General features: G+C 47.2%; 1 pseudogene; it reads right to left on the reverse strand.

Annotated features, from left to right (window-relative positions):
- LOC119224763 (tight junction protein ZO-2-like) overlaps positions 1-24,769 on the reverse strand; it is a 45,678-nt pseudogene that overhangs the window by 8,053 nt on the left and 12,856 nt on the right.

Below are 24,769 nucleotides of genomic sequence, written 5' to 3' on the forward strand. Positions count from 1 at the left end.
GGTGTCAAACTCATTTCAGGTGGGCGAGTTTGACACCTTCATACGTTTTACACATTCAACAAACATTGGTGGATCTGGTAGACGAGATCGTCAAACGACACTGTGGATCTGAGCTTAAAGCGTTTTACTGCTTTCATCCCAACAACCTTCACTCTGCTCACGGAAGAGAGACTGCTGCTGGGACGTGTGGTTGCTACCGCCAGACCCATCAGCAGGTACAAATAACTAAAGGGAATTCTGGGTACCCGTCTGGTCTGAGGAGGCGGAGGCGCTTCCTGCACATTAGGCCCTTCCTCAGAGGGAAGGCCGGTTTGCTCCTCTCTGGGGAGGCAAGGAGCTGCCAGGGCACATGTGGAACAAAACACTTCCTATGAGAAATGGAAGAGAGGAGGATGCTATTGGGAGCAGAGTTCACATACGTAGTCATGCTGGATTCATCTGGTGATGAAAAACAGTTACTGTCCGATGTGAATTAAGAAATCGGGTGACCAAATTGAAGGGTTAAATATTGCGAGAATATTAGCAGTGTGGAACCGCTATGTAGACAACAAAATGGGATAGATGTTCTAGATGAACTCACACATTTGACCTTTTCAAACTGATGCTAGAATAAAATGAAAATAAAAACATTCATATTCCATGGAGCAGTTCCTGACGCGATACCTGAACGCCATCCAATTGCAGTGAAGATCAACTCTATATCACATCATCACTGCCTCATGTGCTGATCATTCATACATTCATCTTCCCAGTTGTGTTGTTTGTGCAGCGAGCGCACAGATGCTGTGTGTGCCGAGGAGGGGGGGTGACTTGTGTTAGGGTTCACTGGGGGTGGCTCACCTTGTTGTCCGTTAGGAAGACAGGCGGAGGGCTGCACCTGCTGAGGACTTCACGGCTGCTGATTTTCCTCATCCGACTTCTGATATCTGGACTGTACCTGCGCAAGATCTGCACACACACATCAGGGGGGCTTTGCATGTGGTTTCCTCTTCATACTTTTTCAGTTCACCTTCTTTAATAAAAAGAAGCAAACAGAGTGTGTCCCCGAAGCTTGAATTTACCAAAACAAATGTGTTGTCTGGACGGTATTTACAGGGTATGTTTAAGGCTTGCTCTGTCCCCCTCAGCGTGGCTTTAGAAGACCTTTGAGGGGAGTCGGGTGATCTATAAATCCACAAACCCTGGACTGACTGGCCTATCAGGGATTATTTTAGTGCAACACTTGTGCGTACAGAACTTATAAGAAGTAAATGCAATATATAGTAGACAGTAAACACTGACACCAACAGCTGTGCAGAAAGCGTGAGACCGTAATCTCCAGTCTGCCCAACAGATGGCAGCACTGCACTGAGGATTATCAAATGCATACATTAATGTAGCTTACAACAAAGAGTTCAGTAGCACTTCACATTGGCCGTTTAGCTTATTTTAACATTTTAACCTTTATTTCAATACTTCCATATATATATAATTCAGAGATTGATTGGTTACATTAGTTTTACTTATTTACACACTGTGTTCCAAGTGCAGCATCACATGTCTTCTGGGACAAAATGTCCCAAAGCATGCAGCATTAATTCCATTGGTGTGAGTCAGTGTGGCCTCCCTGCGAGGGAGGCTATTTATAACCCTGATGAACGCCTCTGCTTTTAGATGGGCTTAGATGAAATCTCACTTTGTTTCTTGTTCTGAGTTTTTTTCCTTATGGTTGAAATGCACTTATTGTAAGTCGCTTTGGATAAAAGCATCAGCTAAATGACATGGAATGTAATGTAGATCCCACCAGTCTGTTTGAAGCCAAAGCAACTGGGGCTGGGCTTGGAGCAGTATTGAGGTAGAGATCTGGTACCATAAGTGCACAGCATCATTTCAACCTTCATGAAGTTGATGGAAAACGTCATGAAATCAATATGATATCTTTGTTGTCATATTTGCCGAAAAACAAAGAATTGAACATATACAGTATATAACAATTAAATCTTGGCATTAGCCGTCTCCATGATGTATTCTAAGCTGCTCAGAGCAAGTGCTCATGACTACAATCTATTTAATATGTTGGTTGATAACCATAATAATGAAGCGTTTCAGTAGCATGGAGCTCACTCGCTGGATAGAACAGACTGGACTAGGCTTGTGTGTGACTGCAGAACTCTGACCTCCTCGGCCGTGACGGGCTCCGACGAGCGGCTGATGGCGGAGATGTGCACCACCTCCGCGTCAGGCTCGTTGTCCGTGTAGCCGCCGCCCTCGTCGGCGGTGTCGTCGAGGTCGGAGGTCAGCCGGCTGTCCATGCTGAGGTAGTCGGCAGACAGGAAGGACAGGCGCTCCGCGTCCTGGCATTCCAGATCACTGTCTACTCCCTCCGGCTAGAAGAGACACATGATGGATCTTGGGTGCACAGGAAGGAAGGATGGACAGACGGATAGCACAAGAACAAGAGAGAAAAAAGAAAGACAAACAGAGCCGAGCTGTAGAGCACTACTGGAAGGAAGCAGGTAGACACACAGTGAGCATGCTCAGAGCGCAGGTGGCCCAACGAGCCACGGGAAGAGGGAGGGGTCCGCCTGCTGCTAATACTACAGCCCCTCCCTCACTGATAAATAAACACACAAAGAGAGCAATGTGAACCAGTGACACCCCCCCCCCCCCTCATGCTACTGATGGTAGGATTTATACCACCTGGGTAGTACTCCTACCGAAGTGTGATTATACAATCTACCTAAACATGCCCAAGTTAAACACTGTATTTGGATGCAAAAGTGTAAAAGTTGATCACCATAAGTCGAGTGCCATCTAGTCCCAGAACAGCAGAGATCTCTACAGCTGACATACCAAAAAATAAGCAACTCACATCAAAACAGTGTAGTTGATTAATAGCATCACAGGTGGCTAAATATAGATTTGTCTTTTCCTTTTAATGCACTTCTGCACTGGCTTCGCCTCCAAGAAGGTGGCCTGCTTGCTGAAACGTATTTAGTTGGTACAGTCGTGAGAATCTGGGGGATCAAACTGGGGATTGGGTTTGGAGATGTCCCTCTTGATGTGGAAAAGTGCGTCACCTTGCCCCCACAAATTAGAGACCCTGCTGGTGAGCAAGAGGCCATGAAAGCTGAAAGGAACTGTGGCCAATCAGTTCAGGCTATTAGCTTCCTACTTCGTTTTCCTTGGCTGGATGATGGAAAACAAACAGATTCTTCAATAACATTTAAAAAAGTTTCACTGGGGGATTTAGTTTCCTGATTATCCCTGAGTGAATATGTGTGTGTGTGTGTGTGTGTGTGTTTACCTTGCCGTCAGAAACCCACACGGCCTGCATCTGCTGCTCTCTGATGGAGTCTTTGACGCCGCCGTACCAGGCATCGTTGGCCGAGTTCAGATCCACGGTGGCTGCGCGGGGGAAACCAATCAGACCTCAGCACACGCACGCGCACCGGGAAGCAGCAAATACGCAGCTACAGCGTCCGTAACGTGCTCACGGACCCTACCAGTGAATAAGTGCGAGCAGGTCTTCCTCAGTTTGACGGCCTGCTCGTAGAGCTTCCGCCCGCTGCGGTTGGAGTTGGGGGCGATCCTCTGTCTCATGGCCTTGATGCCGTGCTTGCTGTCTGGGTTGAAGAAGATCACTATGGGGTACCACTGGGTGTAGTTCAGGGTGTCCACCGCCTTGGGCGTGACGTCCAGCAGGGCATGCTTTTCCTGTGGGGTGGGGGGGTGGCACAAGAGGGGAAACAAATGACCTCATGCTGATCCCTTCTACATGTCTGGTGATGACTAAACCACATCCCTGCAACAATCACGAGCATATGGCTTATTATTAAGCCGAATGGCTTCAATTGACCCCCCCCCCCCCCCCCCCCTTATTTGTCTTCTCCCTCTAAACACTTGTGCAAAAGAAACCACAATTGTATTATATTTGTAAAGTTGGAATTGTTCTTCCATGGCAACTAGTAAAATGCCACTTTTCCGTATGCTCAGAAATGAAACGGAAACAAGAGATGCCTCCTTGGGATCAGGGGAAGAGGTAGCAGGACTAACATGTCTAAAGTCTCAAGGCAGCCAGAAGCCCCCAGTGTCCCGCTGCTCTGTCCGATGTTGTCAATGTGTTTAGGACCACCGCAGAGCCGTGTCGGACCCATCAATATCAACTCTGCTTCTATTTATGTAAGATGCACCAAACCTGGATCAAGGCCTGTAGTCGGTATGTAAAGGGAGGACATATTTTAATGTTCCTTTTTTTATGAATAAAAGAAAGCAGCAACGGAAGTAGCCTGAAAGTTCTACTGTCAAATAGAGCCGTATGCCTTTCCCTTCATGCTAAATTATTCAATGTGCTCCCTTTAATCGCATCAATATCTTTTACAAACAAAGTGCTTGGAGCACAATTCGTCTGGCTTTGAGTGTATTGTGCATGCAGCAGCACAAATCAAAGACTCTGCATGGCCGGTTCGTGCTCCGATTACCTTGTGTCCTAACAGGAATTTACCACTTTATTTTCATCTAGGAGCTGCCATCTTTCTTTCTTACTCTCAGTAGAAATGTTCCAGATGGGAAGAGAACACGGCTGGGGCTCCACCATTTGCCTCTGATGGGGCCTTTTCTGAGTTCTTCAACGGTTCCGTAAATACAGATTGGACGTGGCATAGAATGAAATTGGAGTGGGCACCTGCTCAATGATTTGCCGGATGGTGTTCAGGCGAACCACTCCCGAGGACTTCTCAGATCCAGCATCCTTGGGCTCGGTTTCTAACACAAGAACACAGGAACAGTAGGACGTTCACTCTCTGGGGAAGGAGGACCGACACATGGACACATCAACATGAAGGACACTCACTGGCAACCACAAACAGGTCAGGCATCTCGGAGGCCAGCTTCTCGTTGGCGGCGTCAGCGATGGGGCCGAACAGCACCACAGGACGCCGGAAACCAGCTGCAACGACAGTACACCAGTCACACCATGGTGGACGTTATTATTACTATTGTAAATTGAATGTTGATATTTGCTGCACTGCATCGATGTTATGCACCACCTGCAATGACAATGCATTTCCCACATACACACCTGATTCTGACATACTTACCAACATAAATACCTCATGAATGGCTAAATACGGATGATAATATACCATACGTTTGAAGTGGTTTGTTAATTATGGAGAATAGATGAGTTTTGCTTGTTGACCGTCTTACACCAAAATGGGAGCGTTATGTAAACCAAAAGGTGAGGTTTCAGGGCAACAATAGGAATAAACCTTTAGTGGTTTGGGAGGGCAGAAGAAGACACAGTGGGAACTTCTAGTTCTGTGTGCATCACCCACCCTCTCGGAGCACCACCCGCTCGTACGCTGGGAAGCGCGTGGCCAGGGTCTGACTGCTCAGGTTTTCCCTGCTCTTCCTCAGGTCCTTCCTCTTCAAGGACCGCTGGCCCCGCAACCGCCAGAAGTCGGCTCGATCGCCGGCGGCAGCTTTGTGAGAGCTCTGGACGCTGGCCATCTGCTCCGCTCTGATGGGGAGGACAAGAATGAAACGGTCACTAATCCATCGGTTACTGACACACATGTCTAGTGTGTCCAGTTCCAGTTCTGTTTAGCCTTTACTCATTTTCATTTGAAATATCGTGTCAGGGTGCCCCAGGGTGCATTCGCCCCACAGCAGGAGAGCATGGACAACGGTGTGGTAGCAACCTGTCAATCACTAGGCAGCCCCGCCTTAAAGTATACCCTGCCATATGGTTTATGTGCCCCTAAAGGGATCATTATGCAGGACACGATCACAGATCAAAACAGAAATCAGATCACCAAAACTGGAGCAAATATAGATCCTGATCTTCTTTGCTGCTGATGGTGGTTTCAGATTGCCCTCAGAGGGCTTTTTTTTCCACAGGTCGAGGTTGCCGCCTGGTCAGCCGCGCCGTGTCACAATACACATTCCTCCCTGAGTGAATGTTGTCACGGTCCGGGCCACACGGAGAACCTGAGACCAGAGAGCCTTTTCCCTGACGAACCTCTGCCACTCCCACGTGCCGGTACCCCAGCCAGAGGTGGAGGGTCGTCACAATGTGTGGTGTAATCAAAACAAAGAAGACCGGTGGGACATGTGTCCTCTCATGCCAGTGATTTATTTCGCCTCACAGCTCTGGACCTGTAATGGCAGCAGCCCTCCTGGGACCCTTAGAGTCATAGTGCTGCAGTGCAACAGTTCCGAGCATCTTTTCTCAGAGTTGTGAGCCGCTGACAGAAGGAGACTGCACAGTACAATCCACTCTTACAGCTTTGGGGAGGGGGGCATCAGCGTATGAATGCATGAGATGGGTCGGATAGGCTGAGGGCCTACCTGCTCTTGTTGGGGATGATGCCCTTCTCCAGCAGCTGCTTGTCTTTGCCAACACGGATTGCCAGCCAGTTGCCCAGCTTGCCATCGTAAAGGGTGTCCACCACCTTGAAGATGTCCCCCCGGCTGAAGGCCAGGCTCTGAGGAGTCTCTTTCTCATACTCAAAGTGCGTCCGGATGAAGAAAGAGTCCCCGCGCCCGGACACCAAGATGTCGTTGTAGACTAGACAAAGCCAAAAAGAGAAGAGGGCGTTAAAAGGTGCGAGACGCCCATATGGGCTCTATGTGTAGTGAACACAGAGCATCAACGTGGGAATCAGGGGACTAATGATGCAATATGAGGATGAAAAAAGTCACCGTAAGAAGCGTCCCTCTTCACTTTGAAATCAGCTCTCCTCAACATGCCATTAAGTGATGCTTGATCCTTGATGCCATTAGGCCTATGCTCTCCCAAGAAAATGACCCTAAAATGATGTCACTCCAGGACATATGCTTTGCCTCTTTTATAGAGACTTTCATTTGGCTTTGTCAACATCTGAATCTTATTTCTTTGTTTACCACAAAAAGAGCTAGACCTTGGAGCTCAGCCTAACGGGCCACACAAAGGTCAAAGATAACCTCTCTGCACACATTTCCAGTCTCATTTGCATAATCAACAGAAAAAGCACACACTTGTCTGGGTGTTGCATGCACAAAGAGCTGACCCAAAAGGACCAACTGAGGGAACAGTTACACTGACGCGAGGCTCCTCCCACACTGCAGACTGCTGTCATCTCACCGCGGTACACACTATGCAAAGGGTTCCCCTAGCACAGCCTCCTTAAGCCTTAAGCACACCTCACAGTCTTAGACCGGGCGGTCTGCGTGGGCCAGGACGGGCCGCTGTGTGTGTGTGTATGTGTGCTTACACAATTAGACCACACCAAATGATGTTCTCAAATCTTAACAATTCAACGTTTATTCAAATGTTTGTCCTGTAAACTAGCTACGTACTTATGTTGTTAACGCATTAAAGAAAATAGATCCCTTTTAAAGCACTTTGTTCTCTTCCAGCTTTCTACAATGACTTTTGGTTAAGTTAAATGGACTGTGAAGGATTGCTTGTCAAATCATATCATCACAGAGCCAAATTGCCTCCAAAGCTCCCACATGGCGGGTTGCTGATAAGCAATGTGCCATTTAAAAGGCTATTTTCATAGTGTGGCCCCCCATGGTGGAGTTTGAAAGGAATCACTGGGATGCATTGCACTGGTATTAGGAACGACCAGCAGCTCACTGGTCACTCCGGACGAAGAACTGAATAGAAAAAGGACATGTTGTGCTTTCATATGAGGTCATGTGCCAGACTATTGCAATCAAATCACATGCATCCAGGGTTAGTACAGGCACTTTGGTTCTAACACACGGGCATCGGACTCAGACATCAGAACCTATAGGACTATAAGGTCCATAAGAGGTCACTCATTGAATTAGGGATCAGGGGAATCACATACATTTTACTGTACTAGCAAGGTCCTTGTATGGACCTTATATGCCACTGAGAGCTCTCATCCATGATGTTTGTTGTTGTTCCTACGTGAGCAGCAGCTCTCTCGGATGACCTTAAATGTTCTCTGCTGGACACTGCAGTCAGTTTTCATGTCATGTCAGGGCTCCACTTGACTGTGCGATGGCTTTTGCTTCCTAAATAGATTTCTCCAACAAAAACAATCCCCTTTTTTTCTAGAGCCAAACGCTGGAGGGGGCCAATGTGCTGATTGCATAACACTGTTCGAGGCATGTGCCCACATGTGTGTCACGGTTGGCTGAACTGAAACTAGCCTGATCTGGTCTAAAAGCCTTGAGGGCCAAGCTGGTATCTTCATCAGTAAATGGAAACATCAGAGAGAGAGACTACAGTCCTGTTGTGTGGAGTCTGACAGCTGGCAGTGCATTGTGGGAAAGTACACTGTGTTCTGGATTACTCCACAAGTGACTGACTCAGAATAACATGGTGAACAAATGTTACTCTAAAAGTTACTAATGACTGCTGCTGCTTGGCGCATCCTCTGAGACCCACACAATGCCGTCTCGGCTGATAACATCTATATCTGGCAGGTTTTCTGCGCAGGCAGTTATGCACGTGCATGCATATGTCCTTGTATGCATGTTTGTGGCGCTCGCTGCGGACAGACTACTACAGACCCCCCCCTTGTCTTCACCCAGTCACACGACTACTGAATGTGCTCCTTAAAAGTCAGACTGTGTGTATGTGATGTATAATTGAGATGACCCGATGACGGTCCTAGATGCCACAGAGTTGTCCCCCGTATAGATGAAGACACGCTGTATGTCTCGTGTTATTCATGTGAGGAAAGGAACAGTGACTGTGTCGATGCTGGGAACGTTTTACCATCAGGTTTGCTCTGGGCCAGGATGGTGATTACTTCCCCTTTAGGGATCTCCAACAGGAAGAGCACCGCTTCCTCTCTCACCACACCCTGAAAGTCCACATTGTTCACCTTCGAGACACAGACAAAATGCACAATGGTTGAAACCGTTCACAAAATGACATTGAGAATGTATCCTGGCAGCTCCTCTGAGCTTGCCTTTAGGATCTGATCTCCGATGCGCAGGCCTTCCTCCTCAGCAGGACTGCCCTCTTGAACACTGGCGATGAAGATGCCGGCATCGTTTCCTCCTGCCAGCCGCAGCCCCACGCTGTCGCCCTTCTGGAAATTTACCATCACCGTGTTGGGCCTGAGGAGGGACGCCACACATGTTGCCGTTAGCAACTCCGCTCGCAGTTTGTTTAGGGTTTTACAAGGAATTTTCTTTCAAATGATTTAGAGAAAGGTGGTCTTTCAAATTTCACTTGATATTTTTTCAGCTAAATTTGTTTGCAATCTTCTTAATCATGCATGCAAGGGAGGAAATGCGATAAAAAGATCCGTTGGAGGAGATGGGAAGAGACTCACCCATATATCTTTTCGTCTTCGGGACTTGGTCGAAGGAGAATCTTGGGCGTGGCTGTTACAGAAGCTGCAGAGAATGGTTGGTACCCGTTACGTATGTCGGCTAAAGTGAATGTGTATTTAAAGCCTGCCTAATGCTGTCCAGTATTGACCATAATACTTTGATACTAATCATTTATTCATAGCTAAAAATCTGTGCTGTAGGTCGGCGCATTAGGGCCAAACATAGCAATCCCAGGACCTGGGGGGGAGAATATTGGAATTGGAGAGTCAAGTTAAAAAAACACTTTCTAGACATCCACAGATTAAGGCCGTATAAATATCTGTAGCACCTGCACTAATCCATACTCTTACTGTGAGCAGTGACACAGGACAGGTTTCCAGTATGAACAAAGCTTTTATCTCATTGTGTTTATCTTTCCAAGCTGCTCCTCAGATAAACTCACTGTGCTCAGCGACAAACTGCACAGCGACTGCAACTTTGTGAGGGGACAATATGTCAGATGTTGTGTTACGGCTGAGTGATAACCTGGAGGTTCTTGTGGGGGGTCTTTGCTCGGCTCCACTGACGTGTGGGGGTCTTCAGGTACTCTGAATGGGGAGGCCATGGCGGACATCTTGGCTGTCCTTACGGGTTCCTCCTTGCTTCACATGCGCACACAGAATAAGGATGAGAGGAGAACTTATTAAGGCCTTAAACAATATAGATAAATACAATATAGAGGTGAGGCAGCGTTTTTGCACTTGGTGGATCTCTGTTGAAGTTGCAAGCCTGAGATAAGTTCTATGGTTAATAATAATAGAGTTGTCCTCTACTGGTCTCCCTTTGGGGGGTGACATGATGTCATGTGGTTGTGGTGTAACGTCAGCCTTTTTTCTTTGGGTTGGAATTTCAGATCAGACTCAACTCATCCATCCTACCTGGGGTTGTCTCTCTCGTTAGAGGAGTGGGAGGACAGGTCAGACTGGCGGGACCTCCTCTCCTCTGGGGGAGAATAGGAATGGTATGACTCCATCTCTGATATGTCTGACGGACGGACAAGACAGACAGACATCTCTGTTAGACAAGTGAAATCCCCATGTCCAGACCCCACCTCCAGCAGCAGCAGCCATAGAAAATGGTTGCCTCAGGAAGCCCCGATACCGGCTACTGTCGACAATATTGGACATGTCAGTAAGAATTATCAGGACAAACTCAGCCCAGTTCTCGGGATAAAAGCAGCCATTACTCCAACAGAATAATCAAAACAGCATTAATGTTCAGATTGGCTTGAATGCACCAAAACGTGTAAATTACTATTCTACCTTCCAGGGAGCCATTGCTTTCCATTCATTTCAGCGCACTTTAAACATCCGCTTTGATGTTGTACAGACATACATACATACACACCCGTTAGCAATTAGCAACACTAAATGAAGTTTGATGAAGCTACATGATTTGTTTTTAGAGATTACATTCTTTGATTTGGCTGCTTTTATCTGCGAGTACGTGGCCTTCAGCCCTCTGAAGAGAGGGAGGCAGGCCGACGATGGAAGCCAAAAAAAGCAGTTACAGTGGGAAAAAACATGTCAGGCGCAGAGGTCACCGATAGCACATTAAAAAAGTGGCACACATCTGTCCCACGGAAAACACCATAAACCAGAAGTCAATTTCAGGAGGAGAGAGGGGGGGCGATCTAGTATGTGTTAATGAGTTTGATTTCAGTTAGAGCCATTTCTGCATAACCAGTGGAAAGAGTTTAAGTGAAGGAATGAAACACTAAAATGGAAGACAGCAAGATGGAGATCATAAGAGATGGAGAGAACCAGGAGGAGAACGTGTCAAACCTGATGCTGCCTTTTACCGGCCAGACGCTGTCAGAAATCCATAGTTCAGATTCATGTCACCACACCAACACATGGGAACAATGTGTAGAAAGACACCCATAACCCCCTGACCCTCTTTTCCCGACTGGGTGAGAGTGAAGCCCAGCTTGTTTGTTGGCCAAAATCTAGCAGCACCACCACTTTCCTATTGTCATATAAAGCTATGCAGAAATACAACTTTAATATTTAATAAGAGTAAACAAAAACATAACATTGAAATAACAATCAAACTGAAGATGAAGTGAGTACGATCATGCTCCTCTGAGGATTAACCATTGGAATCTCAATGACTGCATGACCCTGAGCACCAAGCTCGCCACGGCTAAGCTAAATCCTAAGTATGTTGTTTTACTTTGTGTATTGAAATGATCAATGCAGCTGCTGGGCAGCTTTACATGTGTAATCTTGTTTGATGTGTTAATGCTTCGTCATTTGTTCAGACCAGGCCATTTAATTCCTCGTGGATTCTCGAGCGAGCGAGAGTCCGTGTTGTGGTGGAGGAGCATCCCAACAAGCCGGGCGGTCCGCTCCAGTGGCGAGATGTGTGAGTGGGACATGAGGAGGACTGGGTGGAGGGGACTTGCAGCCAGAGACTAAACACAGCTGGGACAGAGGGCGCTACGCTGTTAGGACAAATGATTAATATGTAGCACACACAAAGATCAACGAGCAGCTTACCCACTTCATGCTAAACTCAGATTCACACAATCTCACAAGATCCAGAAGTGACTGCCTTCTTCCACCTCTTCGCTTAATGAATCACACGGTTACAATGTACATTAGGATTAAAACGTGTTTATTCATTTAGGAAAATTAAACAGATATTAAAAAATGTGTTTAGAAGATTTAAAGCAGTATAAAGAGAAGTGCAAAAAGGTGTGAAGGCTTTACAACGTAAGTCAGGTTGCGTCACAGCTGCTTTACAGCTTTAGAGAAAGGCAACAGTGAAACACATGCTGTGTGTCTTGGGTGGTCCGTCATCTAAAAGTATGACATTTTATCTGCAAGAGAAAACAGACAGAGATTCCACTTTTGAGCGATTACAGGGTCGCTTCAGCACTTTCATATTCAACACCATCACTTCAGTTCTCTAAGTACAACTTGACCTGGTGACCTCTCACTCCTTTCAGAGCGATACTGAAGCAGCTGTGAGCAGAAACTCTAATATATATATTATATATATATAGAGTGTACTGTGACATCTGGTATGAATGCTCCTACTGACTGCATTGAATTGGATGTGCATGCATGAGTAGTATCATCTGATGACACCATGGTCCTAACCAACCTCCCCGCGGTGGAACACTGACCCTGTCGTTGCCGCGCCGACTCTTCCTGGGACTCACCGTCGTTGTCAGAGTCGGAGTCAGCGAGGGGGGGGATGCGGACGAGGATGTGACGTCGGTCTCTCTGCACGACCAACTGCAGCTTCCCCCTCGACTTCTCTATCAGCTTCCCAGCATCATGCAGAGAGAGGTTCTCTGTCACAGTCCCATTGATCTGCACACGCACACACATACGCACACACAAACACACGCACAGCATTAAGGATTAAGGACCGGATTAAGGAGCCAGTTGGCCTGCTTTGGAAACCATGGGGAACTTTGCTCTTGATGATTGAGGCTGTTAATCTGCACACATTATACCCTACATTGATGTAATCTTGGTGTCACTTTTGTCTTGAGCTGCTTAGATGAGTTGGCGTAGTACACGTTGAAATATAGTTTAAACTATGTGTGTGTGTGTGTGTGCACGCGCACCTTGAGAATGATGTCTCCCTCCTGCAAGTTCCCGTCCTTGGCAGCCAGGCCTGAGCTGGTCATCTGTTTGATGAAGATCTGACTTCCCAGACGTAGACCATACTCTACCAAAGACACGGAGCACACCAGTTATTGCAAAGCCCTCCCTGCTGGAGATGACCCCAGAAACATTCATGTTGGAATTTCTTGACAAAAATAAGGTGCAGTTAAAAAAGGTAGAATGGAGCGATCACACCAAATGTGACGCACAGGATTACACAGAGAGTATGAGAGGGCTGAAGTCATCAAACTATCAAACTACCGCTGGAAGCCACAGTTATCCAGACGCAGTTCCTGTCGGATGCTATTTTGTACCCAAACACGACGGCGTTTGGTGGTCCGACTTTTGGTGGTGGCGCTGTTCACCAAAGGCCTGGGCAATTATCCTGACTGAGCCATTCATCTCTACAATTTAGATAGGCTGGAGGCTGAGCTCCATCAAGACCTCCTGCCACACAAAAGTGAGTCCCTCACTAACTGGCTCTGACATCCCTTTTTCTACCAGTGACCCCCTTCACACTCACACTTGTGTAGAGCTTGGTTATATATCCGCTAGTGCACTTTATTTTTAACTTTTTATATTTTTAATAAAATATTCTACGTATATAATTACTTTGTTTATCAGGAATCAGGAACATTTATTGCCAAATATGCCAGACATACAAAGAATTTGACATGGCGGTGGTGCAGTAAGACAATGGACAAGACAAATAACATGCAAGAAAAATAGCATGTTCAATTTAGTAAATTTAAGTATGAAATATTCAATTCAATTCATTTTATTTTGTACAGCTTTACAAATTTGCCTCAGAGGGCTTTACAGTCTGTACACATGCAACACCCTCTGTCCCGAAACCCTCACAGGAAAAACTCCCCAAAATATGAAAAAACCCTTCAATGGGGAAAAAAAGGGAAGAAACCTTAGGGAGAACGTCAGAGGAGGGATCCCTCTCCCGGGATGGACAGACTGCAATGGATGTCATGTGTACAGAATCAACAATGTAAAAGATGTACAATACATTCAATTCCTCTAACAGAAGTGATACAAGTAATTGCAAGTAGCAGAACAGGTGTACGGCAGGACCCCCTGCAGGGACAACCACAAATAGAAGGCTATAGGGCATTATCTTAGGGGTGTTGCTGCCGACCGTCCTCGGCTTGTTGAAAGAAAAGATGCCAGAAGTGAGATCTGAAAATTCAAAGTATGTTACGCATTTTTTTTGGTCTCAAAAAGAGGAAATGGGGTATCAAAGTATTTTGGCAGGTATAGTATCGAAGTCATAATTTTGGTATCGTGACAACCCTAATATATAGATATATCTATAGAAAGCTGAATGCTCCCGGTAGTCCATCTATCCCGGAAAGCCTGCACATCGTCCACAGTCTGGTAGTCTGCATGTTCCACCCTGATTCAGGCTTTCAGCAGTCCCTTCATCACCTTCACCTTCATCTGCACTACCGGCACCCCTGGCCCTATTTTTCCAGAGTCAGCCAGATGGCCAATTTGGCGGAACCAGACCAAAAGCTCATCAATGTGTGGGCAGCCTTGTCTTTTTGCAGTATTTCGGACCAAAAATAAATAAAAGATGAGAAAAGCCCTCTCCAAGACCCTGAAACCATCCCTTCAAAAGTTCAAAGAGAGCTGAGAGCCGAGAACACGGAAGAAACAAGTGTTGTAGGGTCTTAGTCTGATGGCAAAAATCTCACTCCTCCCCAATGTGTGGAGACAGGTGTGCCCGGTATCTGTTTGTGACACCGTGCACAATCCTCCACTGGAGGTCTGCTGTCTGTTTCTCCACAGGTGGTTTATACAAACACCTCCAGCTGCCCTTCGGGGAAGAGCCTGGGCCAAAAATCTCGGTCCACCTCGACTCCTTTAACCCCAACGGAAAGCGCAAGTTCAAAACCGTCATGCAGATTTCAAACATCATTACATATGACATTTTATATAACAACGGCTCCACCAACAGCCACACGCCCAGAGTCTCGTCAGCTTCACGTGAGATGCTAAAAACCTGCCAGGCCTGAAGAACGGAGCTGTAGAATGGCGTCAGCCCGGCCAAGTCCACTCCCTCAGCCTGTAGCAGGAAGAGCTGCTTGTCGTGTCCTAACCGTCCAGCTCTCCTCAGCAGCAGTCGAGCAGTGTTCATCCAGCTTAGGCCACAGCCATATAGCAGCTTCTGTGCAGTCGGGAGTCTGAAAGAGGCAATCCTGGACTGGATATCAATAAGACCCTGTCCTCCCTCTGCCACCGGTAAGTAGAGAGCTGCTGCACGCACCCAGTGATGGCCGGACCAGAAGAAGTCCACAGCAGACCTTTGTATTTCCTGTTATGAGACCTCCTGGTGGCGTTAGTGCAATAAGCCTGTGGCAAAGAGGCAACCAAGTTGTTAGCAACCAGAACTCTCCCCCTATATGACAGCTGGGGAAGCAACCATCGCCACCTAGCGAACCGAGCACATACCTTCTCCTTACTTCCCTCCCGGTTCTTTTTCTGGTAGTCCTCAGAGCCCAAAAACACACCCAACACTTTAGTGTCCATCGTTCCCCCACTGAAGACACCCGGGCAGGTGAGGCAATATCTGCTGTCTCCACTGTCTCACCAACAACGCCTCAGATTTTTCTCAATTCACCCGTGCAGTTGACGCCTTCTCATAGAGTGACAAAAGGCCCTGAGTGCAGAAAATAGGTAGGAGTGGTTCACCCAGTCAAAAGCCTTCTCCTGATCCAGTGAGACAACACCAACATTTACATAGTAATGAGGTTCTAAAACCGGCGATTCATTCAAGGTGCATCTTATAATCCAGTGCGCCTTATAGTCGCGAAATACGGTAACTGTAATATATGGAAAGGCTTTCGCATCGACAAACCCACATATGTCAAACTCGTAGGGCCCGCCGGGGCGTCCAGTGCGGCCCGCCGCCGGAGTGCGTACGCCTGGTGACAGCCGTCACCCCCACTCAGCCGTACCGTTCGCCGGTCGGTATCGGCAGCCGCCGGCCAGTGTCAGCTGACCACCCCTGGTCGAACCCCACCTCCCTCTGCACCACCCCAACAGATCGTACAAACTTGTCAATGTCGCTGAAGTATTCACCCACTTTAAGACAGATTTCTTAAGGTTACATCCAAAAATGTATTTAGTTGTTCTAATGAATACAAATCAGTTTCTTTTATGGATGTTTCTGAGTCTGATTCACTCTCATATTCCATTTTCCTCCGCATTACAGACAGCCAGCTGACTGTTGGACACAATCCCTTCACTCTGTCCCACCTCTGAAGTTACAGTGTGCTCTCCTCCTTTAAAATCTATAGCCGCTCTTCACGGCCTGACTGTGGATTCCCCGATGTAGTGGGGTTTCTGCCCCCTCCACAGAAGACTGCTGTCTGTTTAACTGGCTCTGATGCTCCTTGTCAGCCTTGCTCTCTGAGGCTGCACTTCCGGGAGCCCCCGCCACTGCCCCCCCGAAAGGACATCGGGGCCTACAGCCGAGTAGGGGAGAAATCTTCACAAACTGTCTCTGATGAATACGCCACTTTCTACCAGCTTGTGGACATAAACCTCGTTCGCCACGAACACAAAACCTTTATTCATCCTCGATGCGAAGGAGAACTTGTCATGCCCCACCTGCTCTCCAACCGCCAGCAGCACCGCAAATAATAGACACTAATACCGGTTTTCTATCTTACCTGATCATGTGTAGAAAAACGAGCAGAATAAACCCAAAACGTGGAAGCACATTCAATTTCCAATGAGCTTAAGGGAAAGCCTTACTTATCAAATCCTTTGAATTGATTCAAACAGCCGGAGAGAAAGGGAAGTGAGGGCGCGTGGACTTCTACCTTCGCTGGGTCTGTTCTTTCACCAGCAGCACGTTGACCGGTTTCTCCAGCGGCTCCAGCTCTCGGGGGGGCTCTGGGGACGGAGGGTTGTCGTTGAGCTGCTCCCTACTCTTGTACCTCCCTGCTTTTCCTCCTCCCTCCTTCCCCTCGCTCGTACTTGTCCTCGCCGGGGCTGCGGCCTCGGCTATGTAGCGCTGGCGCTCGGCGCTGGTGTCCCAGGGCTCGTCCCCGGCTGCCGTCCCTCCTGGACCGGTCGGGGCTGGGGCGACGTCTTCTCCGGACTCCTCCCACGGCTCCTCCCCCTCTGGTTTGTGTCCCGCCCCCCCCTGTAGTCGGGGTCCAGGTACACCTTGCTGTCCAAGGCGTGTTCCCCCCGGCTCTGCTCGCGGTACCAGCCGTTGTCGTTGTCGGCGTCGTAGTAGTGGTTGGAGGGGGTGTAAACTCGACTGTCCCCCGCCCGGGGAGGGGGGCTGAGTCATTGACCTGGACCACCTTGCGAGGTCTCTTCACCGTCTGACAGAGGTGGGATGAAAATGGTCAAATAGCTCATTTTATATGATCTGTGCTTCTAAATCCCCCCTTGCCACACACTCCAAACAAGGTTTCTACGAACTATACAAGAATTATACAAGTTACATGAATGGAAATTGTTGAAGTATTTAGAACATTACTGTTTCTACTCAGTCATAGTGGCCCCACAGCTTGATGTTTAGGAAACCAAGCATAATGTTTGCACTTAATTCTTCTTCTTGGAGCTACTTGAGTTTTTTCCCACAAGCCCCGGTGACTGCGGCACTTTGGTTGGGTAGTTAGGATTAACACAATTTAGTCCTAGAAAAGCGCATCACTTAAATTCAGCCACTTCAGTTAGAATCCTGTTTCTTCAATATCTTTACGTAGGAATACATGTGACGATTGCAAAAAACATTGGACAACATTAAAAACATAAGCGACAATACCCTTGTGATGTAGGTTGTTATGACAACAGAAAAACAGTGGGGTCACATCAACAAATGCTGGAGTTTGAGCGCTGGGTTTAGTCCGCTTCTAGAGCAGCAGCAGAAGAGCGAGAGAGAAGCAGCCAGGCTAACTATTACAAACATCGGACATTCATTTAGTTTAATCTCCAATATTGCTAAATAGCATCAGAACCTAACTTTAACACAATCTATTTGAGCCTTTTTTGCCAAAATGAGCAACGCAGTTGATGCCAGTTAACTGGAGTTACGCCCCAGCCTCGTTCTTTGGTTTTCATGAAGGGAGGAAAACAAATCTGGATTCTGCTACCACTGCATTTGACCTCTTGGTTTAAATGATGGCTTTTTATTTTATTTTAATGGCAAGTCACAAACTGAATAACAAATCTTTCAGGGAGCCATTGCATCACGGACCAGACTTTATATTTCCCTTGTTTCTTGTTCTCCTGAGTTTATTTCCTTATGGTTGGAATAAACTTATTGTAAGTGGCTTTGGATAGAATGTGATGTAATGTAAAGTCATTCTGTGACAGGGAACAACTGTGAGCTGTGATTCATTCATCTTAAAAAAAAACATACTCACTATTTTAGCCACTTTACCACATTTACGGAGCGACTGCACAGCAAAGGAATGAGGCACATTGTCCATGGGGATGGAGTTGACCTGAATGACACGATCACTCTCACTGGACAAAAAAAACAAATAAAAAAAACACACACACACACACACACACAATAATTAAGATATTGTGAGAACAAAATAACAATCGTGATGTTGACGTTGGAAATGCGTCACAACAAACAATTAGTTGTACTTCCACAACAACGTGCCGTTTCCCTTGGTTGATTTATATTATATTATTTTATTTATCAGTGACACAGCTGTGCTACATTGCTAATCATCTGTATGCTGCATAGTCATGTGCACACTGAATACTGAAGGAGCTACCCTTCCAAGGGAATCTACTGGAAAACAGCAGAAAATGGAAATATAGGTATTATTTAATGAGATGGAAACGAGCCCTTTGTCACGTCATAAATCCATTGATCTGCATTTTCATAACTAGTCATCACAACAAGCTCACAAGTAGAGGGACTTACAAGAGGTACCCGTCCGCCGGTCCTCCCTGCAGCACGTCGGACACGATGATGGACGTCTCGCCGTTGTCCACGTTGGGGTTGTCGTGCCCCCCTGACACCGCAATGCCGAAACCCATCTTGGAGTCCTGCATAGGAGAGGAGTCTGTCAGTTGGACCAGTGAGGCTCAGAGACACCGAGCCATGCGGTGCAACGATGGTTGGTAAATATGATGTCACCCATCTCATTGGAACAACTTGAATGACAGCTGGGTAAGGGGGGGGGGTCTAGAAAGGTCACTTATCCATTACCAAACTGTGTATGTAGAATAAAAGGCTTTAGATCAGTACCTCAATCTTTGGGCTGAGATTCACTTGTGTTTTCATGGTGTGTTCAAGGGCCATCAGAACTATGAAAGTCTGACAATAATGAGGTACTTTTTATAGCTCCTGCATGAGACAAACCATGTACTTTTGCAAATTATTCAACAAAAACAGGCTTTTCCATCTCTGTCGGCACCTGGTAAGTAAAGAAGTGCTGCTAGAATTTGTTGACAAGAAGACGACAGACATGGAGACAATGTCCATTGTCAAAATGTTGTGGGATTGACGACTGCTCCTGGGGCATGAACAGATGGATGAATGTCAACGGCGTTGGCAGCCCACCTAGTGAATGGACTCACCCGCTGCAGGTTGACTGTGTACTGCTCCCACACCATCTCCTCCATCCCGGAGCTCTGTGGGAACACGGACAGCAGAGCAGGGTTAGCCATCACCCACATCACCAGACAGGTCCCACAGGACGTACACACACGTCAGAGGAGAAGGCTGTGTGTGTGTGTGAATGGTCAGTATCAAGTCAGTTTGCCGTGTGTTGTACTGTCCGTCTCTTTGGCTCTCTGGTGGACGATTGAAATGGACTACAGACATCTCACTCAAAGACACAAAGACACAAAACACAACAGTGACTCATGAAGTAACTTCAGACTTCATCCAACCAAACGTGCTGACTCATTTCCTGCTTTTAGGACTCACTCCTGCACATCTCTACCACTGCATTTACACGAGGTCCTATTCAGAGGATGATCCAACGCGATGTTCATGTGGGCCTAAGCCGAGGGTTATTCATACAGAAGAAATGAGAGATAGTAGAGCCCTAGAACCAGGCTCTGAGTGGACTCCAACGGGCTCGTCCTGATCAGGGCTTGGGCCAGTTTGAGAAAACCATATATGAAGTTTACGTGTGCCATCACATCAATGGCTCATTCACAGCCTATGAGAGGCATTAGCAGGGGCCGCAGGGGCCAACAGAGACGTAAAGAGGAAGAGAGGTTTCCTTTGGAGTTTCCTTATCCATGTTTGTATGTTTTAGCATCTTATCTTCTCGCAGCAGTAAGGGAGCGGCAGATGGCTGTGTGGGACAAACACATCCAGCAACCAAATACAAATGAAAGAACTTGGGTTGGGATGGGTTTTTTACTTACATTGTCTGTACCGGCGATGTCATTTGTTCTAGAATAGAATAAGTTTAAAGTGATTCGGGCTCAGTTTTTACGTTTTTAAAATGTATCCTCAGATTTGACTGACTCAGACAGACTCAGACTGAAAATTATAATTAAGTCATATTTGAGGGCACATTGCTACGATTTAACTGCCACAATCTGCAGAATAAAAGCTGCAGCATCTGTATGAGCCGCCTCAGCACAGTTATCATGGAAAACAAAACCTAAAATCACTGCTGCAGTACATGGGCAACGATGATGGACGTCTCCAAGTGGGCTGCAACCAAAAAAAGGGAGGTGCTCACACAGCTGCCACTGTGTCCGCAGTGATGTCACATATCAGGTATGGAACTCACCTGTAAATGACCCGGTTGAAATTAGACCAACCTTTTTTATGTTGGTTTTTAAAAATATGTTGATTAGCTTAACCAGCTGGCAGGGGCCTCAAGCAAAGAGGATGTGAAAAAGTCTTTCTAAAAAGTTGAACATACAAATATCCAGCTGATGTGTTCAGCAATCTGAAAGCTGAGGATGGCCAGAGACACACAAGCGCATGCATGCACACCCAGCCAAACACATGATCCCCCCCAGGCCACAGAAATGTGCTTAAAGATGTGAAGATGCCATCACTCCTCTGTTCCTGCATGTCCATGATAAGCCGATTGCCTCCACACAGCTCTCAACATGGAGAGGACTGAGCTGCTAGCCACAGCAAAAGCACAAACTAAAATGTTAACCGGGCTAGGGGGGGAACCAGAGGGGAATACTAATTTTCCACGCGGGTGCAACGGCCGTGAGCTCGCCTGTGGGGGCGCTAACACGCTACGTCATCAAAGCACAGAGGAGCCCTGATGGGCCAACTTCATGCTCCAAGCCCCATAGCTCATCGGTAATAGCTGCTCCAGCAGCGCTCAAACTCTGCACCTTTAGGAGACCTGCCTCGTCATGGTTACAATAGCAACAACACACCGGAGGTTCAGCTTATGTCGAGATTGTAGTCCTTAATAAAAGAGAAAGAACTTTGGGGGATAAACGGGAAAAGAGTAGCTGTTTCCTGTGTTAAGTGGGATGTTTTGACTTATCCCCTAAGCTAGACCTTTGACCCCGTTATAATGGCTACATCCACTAGAGGGCTTTGACACTCGATGACGTCATGAGTGTGGCTTTGTCCTCTATATACTCGACATGGAACACAACATCTATAAAGCAATGGTGTGTGTGTGTGTGTGTGTGTGTGTGTCACTGACATTCTACAAAGGCACGAACACAGCTCTTCCTCTCTAGCAATTAAATGTCACCAGAGAATGTCAGTGCGGATGGAGTTGTACTAGGAGAAGGCAGAGTCTTACCCATGTGGAATGATACACAGCACTACGCGTGAGCTATGTGGGATTTGAAAACAGCGGTGGGTCACTTGTGATTTGCTTCAAATTAATTGTACAGGCCTAGAGGCAATCACACGCACATCCACGCACGTTGTTAGATAGCAGTTTGTTCCCGAGGATATGAGGGTCTAAACTGAGCCAACATTCTTTGCCTCACAATCAATGTTTTTTTTTTTAGTACATAACTTTCCGCTGATTCGCCCTGAAGCAGTGGATACATATTTAGACAAAACATCAAGGTATAAGAACCTTCTGCAAAGGGAAATCAAAGAGACATTAGTACATCCGGTATGCAAGTCCCAGGTGAATATTTCACCCAAAAACCTCCACGCGTTTTTGCATTAATATGAAAACATCACAAACTACCACTCATGCATCCAGCCATCAATCCACTCATCCATGCATCACATCTCCCACCAGTCGGAGCAGACAGGATTTCCCAGCAGGTGCGTAGAGGAGCACCAGGCTGCCCCTCAGCTGTTCAGGGTCCAGCCCTCTGAGCTGGATCCCCCCACGGCCGTCTGAGGCCCCGATGGAGCCCTTCTCAGCCGCCTTGCACCGCTGCCAAGTAGGGTAGCCGGCACAGCAGCCGGCCGGCAGCCACTCCAGACTCATGGCCTCCTCGGGTGCCCCTGTCCGGTCAAACCCAGAGCCCTGACCAGCGTAGTCATGCCACGGCATGCTCCATGTGGGCAGCCTACACTCGCTGCTTAACCTCCCTGCCTCGGTGTCCTACCTCCAATCTGGATAAGCCTGTGAAGCAGGAGATTAGCACCCGGAGCCTGGGAGGGAGCAGAGACTAAAAATACCAGCAGACTCACAGCGTCTCCTCTTCCTCCTCCTCCTCCTCCTCCATCTCCTGCAGCTGCTCCCGTCCCACGGAGAGTCCTCAGCGCTCGCACCGTGCTCCTCCACTTCCTGCGCAGGCCGGATGACATGGCAGGTGAGAGCAGGGGGGAGGGGGAGGACGTGGAGAAGGGGCTGGAGGACTGACCAATGGAGCACTCTGTCTATCGGTCGCTGAGCTCACGATCCTACTGCCTCTCTCTCCCTCTGTGTGGGACTCGCTCTCTTTCTCTCTCTCTCTCTCGCTCTCGCTCTGTTCACATTACTTCCGGTAGATTGGTGAAGACTTTTCTGAGATGTTCACTCACAAAAAGAGTTGAAGTTATTAATAACCTGCATCATTTTTTGGACAAATCCAGTCCAGACACGGACTTGAGGGACTGAAATGTCCTCAAGTGCAGGGACAGGGTCTATGGATTGTGGATAGATACATGAACTGTTTATGCTGCTCCTTGTAAATGGTGTCTGTTTTACCGGTGTGATTGTGAACTTTGTTTAACGTGTTTCCAGAGAATAATCAAAGATTCTTGCCATGCATTTGAGACATTATTTAATGGGATCAATCTGCATACGCAAACACCTGAATGTGTATGTTTCAACTAGTCGGACTAGTCGAGGACAGTAAACCGGAAACAATGACCCGATGGAACCTCCTCAGTGGGACACAGAGACTCATGAGCACCTCCACCCTCTGGGGACTTCTTTATGCTTTGGCCAGAAAGACTTGTTCTCTCATTGATAAGGACGTTTTTTTGCCAATTCTTTTTGGAAGTTCAGGTCGCTAGGTGAGTTGGCCTTCAGGTAACGTACAAAACACACCTATGTAGGTATAAAGGGCTCAATCGTTGTGATATTTATTCCATACGTCAGACCAACTGCACTTTAAGCAGCTCTCGCACCGAATGCTTTGCAACAGTACGTAGCTCGGACCATGGCTCCGTTAGTCAGAAAGTGGGAAATAACCCCTGAGCGTGGAGGGCCTCAGGTGTGCTAAGTGCTGGAGTGAGGCCTCGGCGTGCTGCACTCACCTCACACACTGAACATCCAGTGTGGCAGCTGCATGCTGCTTAGCCGGCGTACACTAATAATCAGATCAGCTGTGATGTACAGACGAGTGATGCAGAGCTGGTGGCTACCGCGAGGGGCTGAGTCACACACACACACACACACACACACACACACACACGCACGCACGCACGCACAGACACAGACCCCCGGGTGTATGTGCGCTCTATTTCAAAGGCTGTTTTAATAAGCCTATCCTAGTTCTTACATTCTTAAGACAGATTTATTGTAATATTGATTTTGCGTGGAGGGCCAAGTGAGCGACCTGGTGGTTTTCTGGGGCTCCAGTGCTTCAGCACGTCTGTTTATGTCCAGCAACTTTATGGTGTTATCATCACTTTCCCAGGTAATCTGAGGGGATTACACCTTCCAAAACAATCATTTTATGTAATCCCCTGGGAACAAGGTGGAGAAGCTGCAGATCCGTCTGACTGATGACACGTTGATCCTGCGTTGATGTTGCATAATTATGACTCCACCTCGCCTTAATGCCAACAGCGGACTCGCAAAACTTGGCGCAAACTCTGTTTTCAGAAACAATGTTGATCTGTTAAATGAGCCGTTGTGACCCGGCCGCCATGTTCATCATGTCACTGACATTTAAAGTATGTGCAGGGCCTCTGGTTTAATTATGATAATAATACATAGAAATCTTATGGGTGGACTAAAGCCACATTCCTTTTATTTTGAAGCCCATTTATTATCACAGTGCAAGCAATCGTGCACGTCAACTGTACACGTGAAATGTGTGCGATGGACAACCTGTCTTCCTTCCGTGTCACCCCTAAAAAAAAAGCAAAAATGTCGGCTCATGCCAAAAAGAGGAAAGTGGAACTTTCAAACAATTATGGACTACTCATAATTTCTTTACTGAAGTCAAGGGTAAACCTGTGTGTTTGGTTTGTCGGGAGCATGTCGCCGTGTTTAAAGAGTACAATTTGAAACGGCATTACGAGACGAAACATGCCGAGGAATACAAAAACCTTACTGATACCGAACGAGCGCGGACATCAACGCATTCACTAGCAAAGCTAGAAAAACCACAAGGCTGTTTTACAAAGAGATGCAGTGACCAGAATCAGCCCACAGAAAAAAACAGTAAGCCATTCTCGGAGGAGGAGTTTGTTAAAG

The sequence above is a fragment of the Pungitius pungitius genome, chromosome 5 (genome assembly GCF_949316345.1).
Source record: "Pungitius pungitius chromosome 5, fPunPun2.1, whole genome shotgun sequence".
NCBI classification, from domain to species: Eukaryota; Metazoa; Chordata; class Actinopteri; order Perciformes; family Gasterosteidae; genus Pungitius; species Pungitius pungitius.